Here is a 15,389-nt window from a genome sequence, read left to right on the forward strand (position 1 = left end):
ACCTTGGTGGAGAAGGGAAGGTGTCAGCAACAGGAGCAGGATCAAAGAGCAGGAGGCTGGCTGTTGGCATCTCACTGGTAGTCAGGAAGCAGCAGAGCAAGCACAGGAAATGGGGCAGGGCTCCAAAGCCTCCTCACCCTTCCAGGTGACTCTCCTCCTCCGGGAAGGTTCCATCTCCTAAAGTCTCCACAGCCTTTCAATAGAATGCCACCAACTGGTGTTCACGAGTTCAAACGCATTGAGTCTCCTGGAGGCCGCTTCACCCCCAAAGCTCAACAGTAGCCCAGGTTTGGGGCAAGCAGGTCTCAAGGGTGGGAAAGTGCCAGATGTACAGTCCAGAGCACCTGCTGTGGCCAAGTGTCTGGAGCTCCAGGGGGGCAGCACCCTGCCCTTCCTAGGGATAACAGGGCTGCTTGAGGTTCCCTCTCCCACTGCCAGCAAGGTGACTACAGTCAGTCCTTTTAACATCAAGGAAGCCACTGATCTCTCTCTCTCCCTCAGACAGCAGCCACTCTCTGTTCTGTTCAGTTCACTGCAGCCGCCATTAAATTCTCCTTCTCTCTGGTGGAGGAAGCTGTCTGCATTGGGCCTGGCACGGTCCTCTAGATGGTGATCCTGGAGAAGGAGACTCGCAGGTGGTGGTTCGGGCCTAGGGTGTGACCATGCAGCTCGACCAGAGCCTGGATGGCCTCCTCTACTGAGCCCATCCAGATCAGTGCCATCTTGCGGTCCTTTGGGAAGAACTTGAAGGCCTTGACAGAACCCCCGCTGCTGGAGAAGAGTTTTCTTGAGGTCTTCCTCCAAGACCGAGCTGGGTAGGTTGGAGAGGTGCAGGGTGGCAGAGGGGTGGGAAGATGTTCTGGAAGTTCTTGGATCCGGGCTTCTTAAAGCGGTGCAGCGGGGATTTGGCATAGTCCTTGGTGAGGCCCTGGTCTTCCTTGCCCTCCTGGGGCAGCTTCACGCTCTGGTGCTTCGATGGCATGATGCAGAGAGTCTTGCCATACAGTTTGTGCCCATTCAGGTGCCTCAGGGCCAGCTCAGCCTGGCCGCCATCAGCCATCTGCACTAGCGCGTTCTCCTTGTTACTGTACAGGATCTTCACCCGGTGCACATTGCCATAGGCACCAAACAGAATAAAGAGGCTTTGGGGTGTGACTTTCTCAGGGTTGAGGTTGGCAACCAGAAGGACAGCGTTTGCCACACCTGGGGAGCCTGAGCTGACGACTGGGCTCTCTGCTCCAGCTGCCGCTGCTGCCACAGCCACTTCTGGTATGGCCAGGGGTGCCAGGACCGTACCCACTTCTGGGATGGCAAAGCCTGCAGTTTGGGGAATTGCAAATGTTTGCAGTAACCCAGTGCTTGCATATGGAGAAGCTGGGACCACGACAGGTGCATCGAACGCTGTGGCCATGTTCTGGGCTGGCAAGGGTTGGCTGTCGCCCGAGGGCAAGTCTGGGCGCGTGTAGTCACGGCTCCTGTCGTTGTTGTACATGACTGTGAGGTCAGTGAGCCCAGAGAAGGCAATGCGCAGTGTGCAGCAGGCGTCGTAGATGTTCTGCCCATCCAAGAACAGCTTGGCACGCTGGGCACTCAGTGCGTCAGCATACTGTAACAGCACCTGGAACCGGCTATTCTTACTGTATATGATGATTTTCAGAACTGTGCCAAACCTGGAGAAGAGCTGGTGCAGCACGTCCAAGGTCACATGATAGAAGTAGTTCTCCACGAGGATCCTGAGCACTGGGCTGTGCGTGGCCACCACTGTCCCCCGTGTCCACATCAGCGGCAGGGGCAGCCGAGGGCAAATCTGCTGCCCGATATGAGTTCTCAGCTGGCAGGCCTGGCTGGGCACCCACCTGGCTGGAGGCACCTGCGCAGCCTGCCTGGGAATCCACCTGAGTGTGGTCGCCCTCCTGGCTGGGGGACAACCACAAAGCTAGAAGCAAGGGCCTTGCTGGTGGCACCTGCCCTGCTGGAGGCCCAGGACCATTTGGAGGCACTCTTCTGCCTGGGTTCACCCTCCTGGCTGGAGGTAGTCCCCCTGCCTGGGTTCCCCCGTCCTGGATAGAGGCACTCCCCTGCTTGGGTTCCCCCTCCTGGCTGGAGGCACCTGCCTGCCGGGAGCACTGGCCTGCTCGTGGGATCTGCTCACCTTGAGTTCTTTGTAGCGGGAGAACTGCACGTGGACAGGCTGCCCACGCAGCACAGGAGACACCCAGGTGTAGTAGCTGACCATGGTGTTGGCGGCCTCCTCCGTGCTCATCTCCATGAAAGCCTGGTTCTTGCTCTTCAGAAACAGTAGATTGGACACCTTCCCGAACGGCAACGCCAGACAGAGAACTTCTCTTTCGGTGACACTGCTTGGCAGCCTGTGGATGTGGATCACTCTGGACGGGCCCACAACACTCCTGCTATCCCTTTTGAGCCTCTTGCTGTCATTTCCTTTGGGTGCAGAGGGTGAGTTGCTGCTCATGACAGCGACTGGCTGGGGACAAAGGCAGAGAGAAGAGCTCCTGCGACCACAGCCCTCAACCAACTGCTGTGTGTAAGGAACAAGAGCAGAATGGCAGGAGATGCAGTGGAGGGGAGTGGAATAGCCCAGCCCTCCTTGTTTGATACAGTGTTGTCCCTGCTGTGGAACACTGAGACACTCCCCTCACTATTCTGGAGCATTCTCTGCTTTTCTCTTTCTTTCTCTCTCTCTCTCTCTCTCTCTCTCTCTCTCTCTCTCTCTCTCTCTCTCTCTCTCTCTCTCTCCTCTTTCTCTCCTCTCTTTCTCCCCACTCTCTCACTGTGTGTGTGTGTCTATTTGTCTTGCATTGTATCTGTCTCTTGTCTCTGACACTCTCTGTCTCTCTCTCTCCCTTTCTGTTTCTCTGTGTGTCTCTCTCTCCCTCACTTCCCCATGTGCCTGTGTGTGCCTGTGTGTTCCCCCATATATCCTGCCTGGAATGCATAAAGAAACACATACAGTCTCAGATCTTGAGGGTTACCCACTTAGACCTGGAGCTATACTTTTTTTCCTTGAAAAATCTCTATGGTGCAGGATTAACATTCCCTAAATTCTGGCATCCCGAGTTAAGCCCCGAGGAGTGTAGTAAGTACCTGGAAACTCTCTATCGTGTTTCTTCAATGTACATCATATGCTTAACCGCCACTTACTATTTGAAGTTTCCCCTTGGGTTTGGGATTATTATTTGTTAGAGAGCTTCATGGCTTAGCTGTACTTTGCAGTGTTTCAACCAAAGAGAAAGAGATAGCGATGCTAAATTACAATGTATTGAAAAGTAGTGGCCATGGGCAATCTTCTCAAAGAGGCTATTGTGCAAAGGGCAGAGTGGAGGAGATGCCAGTACATTCCCAGTGGACTTCATGTTTTAGCTCAAGGACTTTAGTAAGCAGCGACAGGATTTGGGAAAGAGTCACAGAAATCAAGGGAGTGCTTGGAGTTATGTAACTGGATAGTTTTTAAACTGTGCATTTAACAAATAGTTTCAGAAAGTGTCCTACGAATTCTGAAGTACCTGAAAATGGGGAAGAATTTCATTCTGCCTCTCAACACAACTCTTGGTCCTTCAAATAAATCACTTGAGCATAATGGGCCTTTTCCATCTCCCATCGTGTGAATGAGGCCTCAGTTCTTGATGGTAACTACAGTTCCGTCACGTCAGAGTTGCTGAGATGTGGAGGTTTCTATTCACTGCTGATATCGCCTGCCTGAAAAACACCCACTGCAAATAGAAACCATGTAAAACAAACATTCTCAAACCTAGGAGTGCTTCCTTGTGAAAATCAAGGTGGAGTAGCATCCTCTGTCCTCACATTTTAAAACGGAGGCATGTATGATGACCTAATACTAACGTGGGTGACACTCAGAGTGAATGACCAGATAGAGAGAAGTGCAGTCTTGAATGGTGCCAGTCATTTTCATTATAATGGGCACTGTGATGAACACACGGACGGCATTGCTCTGTAGACTTACGAGCGTTTGTTCCCTTTGTACACCACAGATGATTCTTGCTTCCTTGTCTGTGCACTGTTCTTCTTATGCCTTACTTCGCTAAAATAAATGCTAGGACAAATGCAAGAATTCTACTAAAGTCAAGGAAACTCTACATACCCTACGTAACTCCTGCTAGTTTCAAATCTCAAATTGTGTACAAGCCAACTATTTCCATTCTCTTTTTTTTCCCTGTGGGAAATGAGCTGCACTGACATGAACTATTGGTTGGTGTTTTCTTTCTGTCAGATTCATTTATGTTTTGCTCTTAAATCTCTGCTTTCTTTTTTCTTTTTATTGTTTTTGTTGAGTTATACTTCTTTTTCTGCTCCTCTCCATTTCTCCTTCTCCTCTTCTACCCTTCCCCATGACCTCCATGCTCCCAATTTACTCAGGAGATCTTTTTCTTCTTTCCTTCTCATATGTAGTTCTAAGTTATGTCTCCCTAAAGGTCCTCTTTGTTGTCTATGTTCTCTGGGGTTGTGGAATGTAGGCTGATTTTTCTTTGCTTTATGTCTAACAGCCAGTTATTAGTGAGTACACATTATATTTGTCTTTATGGACCTGGATTACGTCACAGAATATGGTTTTTCTTGATCCATCTATTTGCCCGCAAATTTCAAGATGTTATTTTTTTCTACTGTGTAGTACTCCATTGCATAAATTTACCACAACTTTTTTATCCATTCTTTGGTAGAGGTGGTTTTAGGTTGCTTCAGGGTTCTGGTTATGACCATCAATGCTGCTATGAACACAGTTGAGCACATATCCTTGTGGTATGATTGAGCATCCTTTGGATATATACCCAAAAGTGATATTACTGGGTCTTGAGGAAGGTTGTTTCCTAATTTTTCTGAGAAATCACCACACTGACAACCAAAGGGGCTGTACAGCTTGCATTTCCACCAGCAATGTAGGAGTGTTCCCTTTACCCCATATCTTTTCCAGCATAAGTTGTCAACAGTGTTTTTCATTTGGCCCTTCTGACAGGTATATGCTGTAATCTCTGAGTTGTTTTGATTGGCATTTCTCTGATGGCTAAAGATGTTCAGCATTTTCTTAATGTCTTTCAAACATTTTTCTCTGTTTAGTCCTGTACCCCATTTTTATTGGATTATTTGTTCCTTTGCTGACCACTTTTTAAAATTCTTTGTATATTTTGGTCATCAGTCGTCTGTCCAATGTGGGGGTGCTGAAGATCTTTTCCTATTCAGTAGGCTGCTGTTTTGTCTTGTTGACCATTTCCTTTTCTTTACAGAAGCTTCTCAGTTTTAGGAGGTCCCATTTATTAATTGTTTCTCTCAGTGTCTGTGATTCTGGGCTCATATTTAGGAAGTGATCTCCTGTGCTAATGTGTTCAAGAATACTTCTGTCTTTAATGTTCAGTATGGTTGGTTTTATGTGGAGGTCTTTGATCCATTTGGACTTGCGTTTTGTGCATGGGTGATAGATATAGATCTATTTTCATTCTTGTACATGGTCTGCTAGCAATATTTGTTGAATATGCTTTCTTTTTCAATTTTATACTTTAAGCTTCTTTGTCAAAAATCATTTATGGATTAATATCTGTGTCTTCAATTCAGTTCCATTGGTCCTCGTCTCTGTTCTTATGCCAATACCAGGCTGTTTTCAGTACTGTAGTTCTGTATTCGATTTTTATGTCAGGGATTTTGATGCCTCCAGAAGTTCTTTAATTATACATGATTGTTTTTGCTTTTCTATATGAAGTTCTCTCAAGTTCTGTGGAGTATTTTGCTAAGATTTTGATGGGCATTGCATTGAATCTGTAGATTGCTTTAAATAAGATTGTCATTTTTGCTATGTTAAATCATATCTACCCAAGAGCATGGGAGATTGTTCCACTTTTTGGTGTCTTCTTCACTTTTTTTCTTCAAAGATTTAAAGTTCCTTTCATACAAGCCTTCCACTTGTTTGGTTAGAGTTACTCCGAGATATGTTATGCTATTTGTGGGCTATTGTGAAGGGTGTTGTTTCTCTGATTTCATTCCCAGCCCTTTTATCATCTGTGTAAAGGAAGGCTACTGATTTTTTTGAGTTAATCTTGTATCCTGCTACATCACTTAAAGTGGTTATGAGATGTAGAAGTTCCTTGGTAGAATTTTTGGGGTCACTTATGTAAAGTTTTTTTTTGGATCCAGTCTATTTGGTGTTCTGTAAGCTTCTTGTATCTTCATAGGAATATCTTTCTATAGGTTGGGAAAGATTTCTATGATTTTGTTAAATATATTTTCTGTGCTTTTGAGTTGAACTTCTCCTTTTTCTATACCTATTATTCTTAGATTTGGCCTTATCATTGTGTCCCATATTTCCTGGTTATTTTGGTTTAAGCTTTTGTTAGATTTAATGTTTTCTTTGATGAGTCTATTTCCTCTATTGTCTCTTCCATGCTTGAGATTCTCTCTTCCACCTCTTGTATTCTGCTGTTTATGCTTGCCTTTGTGGTTCTTGATCATTTTCTCATGATTTCTGTTTCTATAATTCCCTTGGTTTGTGTTTTCTTTACTGTATTTATTTCAGTTTTCAAGTCTTGAATATCTTCTTTTATGTGTTTGATTGTTTTTCTTGGTTTTCGTTAATGGATTTGCTCATGTCTTCCAATTTTTTGTTTGTCTTTTCCTCCATTTCTTTGAGGGAATTTCTCATTTCCTCTTTAAGAGTTTTAAACATTCTCCTAAAGTTATTTTTTAAGTTATTTTCTTCTGCTTCATCTATATTTGGTTGTTCCAGTCTTGCTGTTGTAGGGCCACTAGATTTTACTGGTGTCATATTGATCTTTGTGGTGTTACGTGTGTTCTTATTTTGTATACTCATCATTTCCTCTAATTGGTGTCGTTGGGGCTGTCTGTGGTTCTGGTGATTAATTTTCTAGGTGCCATTGAATTCAAGGCTCAGATGGTTGTTCCTCATGGTACAGTCAGTGCCACGGTTCTCGTTACCCCCATTGGTCACTCAATGTTCCTGGAGATAGCTCAGTGTTCCTGGGCTTTGCTCTGGTCCTGTGGAATTTGCTGTCTCAGGCCTGCTCTAGCCTAGGTTGTAGGCTTAAACCTTTTTTTCTAAATGTCTCTGGTCTGGACCCACTCCTGCAGAGGCTTGTGGTTGGTCCTATAAAGGACTCTGGCTCTGATCTATTCCTTCAGAGTTCCCAGACTCGGGTGTGCCTGGACCTGCAGAAGACCTGGCTCAGGCCTACTCCCTCAGAGGTCCCAGACTCATGCCTGGACCAGCAAAATTCTCTGGTTCTTGCCTATTCCCTGGGAGGTCCTAGACTAATGTCCAGACCGACAGGGGTCCTAGCTCAGGTCGACTCTCTCGAAGGTCCATGATTTATGCCCGACCCACAGCAATCTCTGACCTCTGACTCTGGCCCACTTACTGATTGATTGCTCCCCTATATCTGCTCCTCTGGAGTTTGCTGTCTCAGGTCTGCTCTGGATTGGGAGGATCAACATAGTAAAAATGGCAATTCTACCAAAAGCAATCTATAGATTCAATGCAATCCCCATCAGAATCTTATCAAAATTCTTCACAGATCCGGAGAAGACAATAATCAACTTTATATGGAAAAACAAAAATCCCAGGATAGCCAAAACAATCTTATACAATAAAGGATATTCTGGAGGCATTACCATCCCTGACCTCAAACTCTATTCCAGAGCTACAGTATTGAAAACATCTTGGTATTGGCATAAAAACAGAGAAGTCGACCAATGAAATCGAATAGAAGACCCTGACTTTAACCCACAAACCTATGAACACCTGATTTTTGATAAAGGAGCTAAAAGTATACAATGGAAAAAAAGAGAGCATCTTCAACAAATTGTGCTGGCAAAACTTGGATTCAATAATGTGCCCTTTTATCCTATCATATCTATAGTCTCCTTTTTTCTTTTCAAAACAAGAACCTTGAATCCAATTCTTTGTTCAACTTTCCTTCCCGTAATCAATAACAACTTGTAACCAATCCCTCTAAACAATGGCACATATCCATTACCTATTGAATGACCAAAAACTACCCACCCCACCTCTTGGGAAATGTGGGCATCATATACTTAAATTTAATTCTTGCTGGTTGGTCGTGATGGTATCTTTAGGGGATACTATAAAGGAAAATTTGAGTTAATTTTTAGGTCCTGTGAGAGGTAGCTGTATCATTTGTTGTCCAGTCTCTATGTAATGGGGAGGTAAAAGGCTTGTCTCAAGTCCTGGCTAGAGTGGACTGGGATTCTGGATTATCTCAGCTAGCCACTTCGAAATTGTTCTGAGAAATTTATAGTCCAAAAACCAAACTTTAGGTGGTATTTTTCAGCTTAGTGGCATTATCACTGTCCTGGAGGAATCATCATTGTGCAGACTTCAAAGTTGCCGTTAGACATGCTTATGGTTCTCTGCAGAAAACTGATGGAGACTCTAATTAGAAATCATGTATAGGAAGGTAGAAGAAACCTTTTCCTAGAACTAGTTCGTACTCTATATGACCATTAATACCATGACAAAAATTTAGAATGTGTGTGTATGTGTATTAATCTTATAAAAGTTATTCCTTTAAAAGAAAAAGCTGTTAGGCACACAGCGGACCAAGAGACAAGTGATCAGTCAGCGAGCTGGGCACCCCACTCTCTAGGCTCTCCATATGAGGGCAAAACCCTGGTACCCTCTCTTACCTTCTTTTTCTTCTTTTTCTTTTTCTTTTTCTTTTTCTTTTTTCTTTTTCTTTTTTCTTTTTTTTCTTTCTTTTTCTTTTTCTTCCTCCTCCTTCCTCCTCCTCCTCCTCCTCCTCCTCCTCCTCCTCCTCCTCCTCCTCCTCCTCCTCCTCCTCCTCCTCCTCCTCCTCCTCCTCCTCCTCCTCCTCCTCCTCCTCCTCCTCCTCCTCCTCCTCCTCCTCCTCCTCCTCCTCCTCCTCCTCCTCCTCCTCCTCCTCCTCCTCCTCCTCCTCTCCTCCTCCTCCTCCTCCTCCTCCTCCTCCTCCTCTCCTCCTCCTCCTCCTCCTCCTCCTCCTCCTCCTCCTCCTCCTCCTCCTCCTCCTCCTCCTCCTCCTCCTCCTCCTCCTCCTCCTCCTCCTCCTCCTCCTCCTCCTCCTCCTCCTCCTCCTCCTCCTCCTCCTCCTCCTCCTCCTCCTCCTCCTCCTCCTCCTCCTCCTCCTCCTCCTCCTCCTCCTCCTCCTCCTCTCCTCCTCCTCCTCCTCCTCCTCCTCCTCCTCCTCTCCTCCTCCTCCTCCTCCTCCTCCTCCTCCTCCTCCTCCTCCTCCTCCTCCTCCTCCTCCTCCTCCTCCTCCTCCTCCTCCTCCTCCTCCTCCTCCTCCTCCTCCTCCTCCTCCTCCTCCTCCTCCTCCTCCTCCTCCTCCTCCTCCTCCTCCTCCTCCTCCTCCTCCTCCTCCTCCTCCTCCTCCTCCTCCTCCTCCTCCTCCTCCTCCTCCTCCTCCTCCTCCTCCTCCTCCTCCTCCTCCTCCTCCTCCTCCTCCTCCTCCTCCTCCTCCTCCTCCTCCTCCTCCTCCTCCTCCTCCTCCTCCTCCTCCTCCTCCTCCTCCTCCTCCTCCCTCCTCCTCCTCCTCCTCCTCCTCCTCCTCCTCCTCCTCCTCCTCCTCCTCCTCCTCCTCCTCCTCCTCCTCCTCCTCCTCCTCCTCCTCCTCCTCCTCCTCCTCCTCCTCCTCCTCCTCCTCCTCCTCCTCCTCCTCCTCCTCCTCCTCCTCCTCCTCCTCCTCCTCCTCCTCCTCCTCCTCCTCCTCCTCCTCCTCCTCCTCCTCCTCCTCCTCCTCCTCCTCCTCCTCCTCCTCCCTTTTGGTTTTTCAAAACAGAATTTCTCTGTGTAACAGCCCTAGTTGTCCTGGAACTAGCTCTAGTAGACCAGGCTGGCCTTGAAGTAACAGAGAACTGCCAGCCTCCACTTCCTGTATGCTGGGACTAAAACCATGCACCGCCACTGCCCCACCTTTTTTTTTAATTCAACAAATTCTTAACACAAAACATCCAAGAAGGCCGGGCAGTGGTGGCGCAGGCCTTTAATCCCAGCACTTGGGAGGCAGAAGCAGGCAGATCTCCAGCAATGTAGGAGTGTTCCCTTTACCCCATATCTTTTCCAGCATAAGTTGTCAACAGTGTTTTTCATTTGGCCCTTCTGACAGGTATATGCTGTAATCTCTGAGTTGTTTTGATTGGCATTTCTCTGATGGCTAAAGATGTTCAGCATTTTCTTAATGTCTTTCAAACATTTTTCTCTGTTTAGTCCTGTACCCCATTTTTATTGGATTATTTGTTCCTTTGCTGACCACTTTTTAAAATTCTTTGTATATTTTGGTCATCAGTCGTCTGTCCAATGTGGGGGTGCTGAAGATCTTTTCCTATTCAGTAGGCTGCTGTTTTGTCTTGTTGACCATTTCCTTTTCTTTACAGAAGCTTCTCAGTTTTAGGAGGTCCCATTTATTAATTGTTTCTCTCAGTGTCTGTGATTCTGGGCTCATATTTAGGAAGTGATCTCCTGTGCTAATGTGTTCAAGAATACTTCTGTCTTTGATGTTCAGTATGGTTGGTTTTATGTGGAGGTCTTTGATCCATTTGGACTTGCGTTTTGTGCATGGTGATAGACATAGATCTATTTTCATTCTTGTACATGGTCTGCTAGCAATATTTGTTGAATATGCTTTATTTTTCAATTTTATATTTTTAGCTTCTTTGTCAAAAATCATGTGTGGATTAATATCTGTGTCTTCAATTCAGTTCCATTGGTTCTCCTCTCTGTTCTTATGCCAATACCAGGCTGTTTTCATTATAGTAACTCTGTAATAGAGTTTGAATTCAGGATGGTGATGCCTCCAGAAGTTCCTTTATTTTATAGAATTGTGTTTACGATCCTGTGGTTTTTGTTGTTCTGTATGAAGTTGAGTACTGTGCTTTCAAAATCTTTGAAGAATTTTTCTGTTATTGAAGGGTATTGCATTGAATCTGTAGACTGCTTTTAGTAAGGTTCCCATTTTTACTAGGTTAATTTACATACCCAAGATTATGGGAGATCTTTCTATTTTCTGGTGCCTTCTTCAATTTCTTTCTTCAATGATTTAAAGTTCCTGTCATTTAGGTCTTTCATTTTTTTTTTTTGGTTAGAGTTACCCCAGAATATTTTGTGTTATTTGTGGCAATTATGAAGAGTGCTGTTTCTCTGATTTCTTTCTCAGCCAATTTATCTTCTGTATAAAGGAGGGCTACTGATTATTTTGAGTTCATCTTGTATCCTGCTACATCTCTGAAAGTGTTTATGAGTTGTAAGAGTTCTATGGTAAAGTTTTTGGAATCACTTATGTAAACTATCATATCATCAGCAAACAGTGAGAGTTTGGCTTCTTCTTTTCTGATTTGTATCCCCTTGATCTCCTTTTGATGTCTTTCTGCTCTAGCTAGAACCTCAAGAACTATATTGAATAGATATAAAGAGAGTGGACAACCTTGTCTTGTTCCTGACTTCAGTGGGATGGCTTTGAGTTTCCCTACATTTTGTTTGATGTTGACTGTTGGCTTGCTGTATATTGTCTTTATTATGTCTAGGTAAAAATGCTACTTTTTTACATGAAGAATTCTTTCATCAGTCCATATTCAGTTTCTACATGCAGCATATTATATTAGCTCTAAACCATTTGGTCATAGGCTCTTCAGGGAAAGTAGATACTGCGACTAACAGATTTTAACAAATTGAAATCTGCCAATTTTATTTATGAAAACTCCAAGTTAAAGACTCAGATTAGAAACAATGCGTCAGATGTTACTGAATCTTAGAGCCCCCCTCTTCTCCATTTCCACACTCCTTTTCAGATCTCTGAGATCAGTACTTTCACTTTTTTCCCTTTCTGTACTGAGCATGATCTGTGGAAGTCATAGGGGTGTACTGATTGAGCTACCGTGCAAACATGACTGGCTACAAATGAGAACTCTCATTCAGCTTGAATATACTCAGAAACAAGAAAGCACTAGTACTCTCTTTACAATAAGGAAATGTTGAAGAAACTGAGTCACACATTTTGGACACAGCAGTGAGTGAAAGTTGGAGGCATGTTGGAAGCCTGGAATCTTTGCACAGCCAAGACACCTCGCATGTCACAGTTGAGGTTTCCATCCTGGAGCAGAGGCCTCTGTACATCTCCCTGAGAAGGATGACTGAGGAGGTGATAGGATGAATGAATGGGTGTGGAGGCCTACAAGCCACCCACCCAGTGGCTTGCAGGCTTTTGGGCCATGCTCAAGAGCTGCTTGTGGGACAGTCCACCAAGAAGTCTTGGATTTCCTGGCCAATATAAAGGAATGCCTGTTGTCAAACACTCTCTGAACTGTCTCCTAAATGAAGATTTACCTTCCAGGGAAAACATTTTGTCTTAGGTGGAGAACCAGTATTCTGGCCATCTCAGTCACCTCTAGCCAAGCAGCCTCATGCAAGGAATAAACAGTCTGGAGAAGTCACATCTCAAGGGAATCATGTGGCAACACTGTAGCCAGGGAAAGTACAGCATGAGCTGAAGGTAAATCACCAGAGAAACACTGCTTAAGATTGTAGCCCAGGGGTATAATCTCTCCTACAGAGAGTCAGTCCTGTTACCTGGACATGTCTCTGCCCCCCCCCCCCCCACCACCATGGAGCCCATCTGATCTGCAATGAACTGTTTCCTCTGTCTCTCTTTTTCAGAGTCAAACGAGCTGCACTGACCTCACCCAGTGGTTGGGGTTACTGTGGCTTTTCTCTCAGGACTCCATGCAGAGACAGAAGGGACTGAACTGTTTCAAAGGCTCATGGAGAGAGAAAATATAGCCCAATGTACCTACAAGTAGAGAACCAGAAAATTTGACACTGAGGAGTAAATGAAAGATTTCAAAATCAAAAACTGTCGCAGAAAACCTGCTCTGGAAAACACTTAAGAAATAGGAAAAAAATCATGCAAATCAGAAATCCAAAAAGTCTGTCAAGGAACAGATTGAGATAAATGGCGCCATTTCTGTTTTATATCCTTTTGTATTCTCAACGATGAGTGACTTAAGAACGCAGATTGTGGCTGTAGCTTGCGAATTAGTGAAATGGATATCAGGAGCGTACAGCGTAGAGAGGAACACTATGCTATGAGGAAACAGCACTACAAATTAGGTGATGCCCTGTTATTTGATGGTGGACTTAAGGAAGTAAATATATATTAGAAAGTGTCTTAGCTAGTATTCTATTGCTGTGAGGATTCACCAGGACTGAAACAATTTCTTAGAGAAAATATTTAATTCAGGACTTCCTTACAGTTTCAGAGGGCTATTCCAATATCATCATGGTTGGGGTTGGTGGCATGAAGCCAGACATGCTGCTGGAGAATGAGGAAACATCATGATCAAGATAATTTCTAAGAAAAAACAATTAATTTGGGGCTTGCTTACAATTTTGGTGGGTTACTCAAATATCATCATGGTTGGGAACATGGTGGTAGACAGACAGACATGGTGCTGGAGGAGGAAACCAGAGCCCTTCCATATTAATCTGCAGGTCAAGGGGGGCAGAGACAGAGAGAAAGACACGGAGAGAAACAGAGACACAGACACATGGCCTGGTGCTGGCTTTATGAACCCCACAGCATACTTCAGTGATGCACTTCCTCCATAAAGGACATACATCCTCCAACAAAGCCACATATCCTACTTCTTCTCAAACAGTTCCACTAACTGGGGACCAAACATTTAAACCCATGAGTTTATGGGATCATTCTTATTCAAACTACCACAGAAAGGCTAGGGAAATCACAAAAAAAGCCATTTTAAAATAGTGCAACCAATGTTCTTACAGTGAAGCTACTAATAAAACCACATTAAATGTCCAATTAAAATCAGAGAATCTTGGGCTAGAGAGATGACCAGTAGTTAAAATCTCTGTTTTTACAAGGGACATGGGTTTAATTCCCAGCATTCACACAGTGGTTCACAGCTGTCTATAATTCAAGTTCCAGAACATACATGATACACAGGCATACATGAGTGTAAGACACTCATACATAACATAAAAGAAATGAATCTAAAACCAAAATAAAACTAGAAGTTAAAAATTGGTGCAATCAGAAACAAGGAAAAAATGGAGTGAGAAGAAAACATTTGATTGTAACTGTGATTCACATATATCAGATTATGTTATGATTGATTGTTAACACTCACTTAAAATGGATGTGGTGTAAGCACTCCCAATAAACCACTAGCATTTAGCGTTTAGCATTTCAACTGGATTGTGAAAACCAGTTATAATTAGCATGTAAGGCATTCATATTCAATAAAATGACTGCTTTTCTTGTTATTTACAAAAAGGATTAAGAAAGGCTCACTCCAAAAAAAGGTGCAGTAGGTTCATTAATTTCAAATGAAGTAGCTATCAGATCAAGAAATGGCCAGTGGGAATGATAAGCATTACAAAGTGACAAGGGGCCAATCCTCCAAAAGGACATTATATTCCCAAACATGTGTGTCCCAATGACAGTGTTAAAACACGTGAAACAAATCTTGGAGAGTGGCATGGGAAAGTCCACAGTGGTAATGGGAGATCTCAACTCTCCTCTGCCAGTTATTGGTAAAGCAAGGAAGCAGGCGATGAAAAATCAGGTACATAGTCTGAAGATCATTGGCAGTCATCTCAGTCTAGTTAATAGTTATATAATATCCCATATTATATAGGATTAAAATATCTCAAGGCAACAAGAAACAATTGCAAAGAGAGTTAATCTTAGATATAAAACAAATTAACAGAATAGAAGCAATGTAAGACACATTTCAAACAAGTTTTAATATATCATTAATATCATGGATATAGAGATGGAATACAGATGGTTGAAAACACGCACGCATGCACGCGCGCGTGCACACACACACACACACACACACACACCACTACCACCACTCAAATATCCATATATGTATGTGAAATCTGCATTGAAAGCTATGAGGAATTTATAATTTAAATAACTTTAGAGATAAAGAAGTTTGTAAGGATCAAACAAAAGCTGAACTTATTATGCATTATGTGATCATGAAGTAATTTTTTGCCCACAAGGGAGAATTTTAACCAACTGGCATCTTTGAATATTTCACAGGAATTAAGAAACTAAAAGCATGGTAAATGAGGAAGAAGAATTTCTACAATAGACAGTGGTATGGATAATAAAGTAGCAGAGGCCAAACTTTCCATAAGGCAATGTATCAATTTCAGGGAAATGGACTTCAATACATCTTAAGCTTCTTATAAATATTGAGGATAACTTTCAAAAAATCTGTAGTGCCGTGTCCATACCACATACACATTCCTTTGTTCTTTCCACTAATGCAAACTAGCTAGCACTACACCCAGGGAGGAATAATCGCAAGTAATTCACAGTGAT

The 15,389-nt window shown here is 43.9% G+C and overlaps 1 pseudogene; it reads right to left on the reverse strand.

Moving 5' to 3' along the window:
- Nucleotides 1-602: 602 nt before the first annotated feature.
- On the reverse strand, nt 603-2,473 carry LOC121444360 (annotated as a pseudogene).
- Between the last annotated feature and the right edge of the window lie 12,916 nt (nt 2,474-15,389).

The sequence above is a fragment of the Microtus oregoni genome, unplaced genomic scaffold, assembly GCF_018167655.1.
Source record: "Microtus oregoni isolate MIOR12 unplaced genomic scaffold, Mior012 000121F_002, whole genome shotgun sequence".
NCBI classification, from domain to species: Eukaryota; Metazoa; Chordata; class Mammalia; order Rodentia; family Cricetidae; genus Microtus; species Microtus oregoni.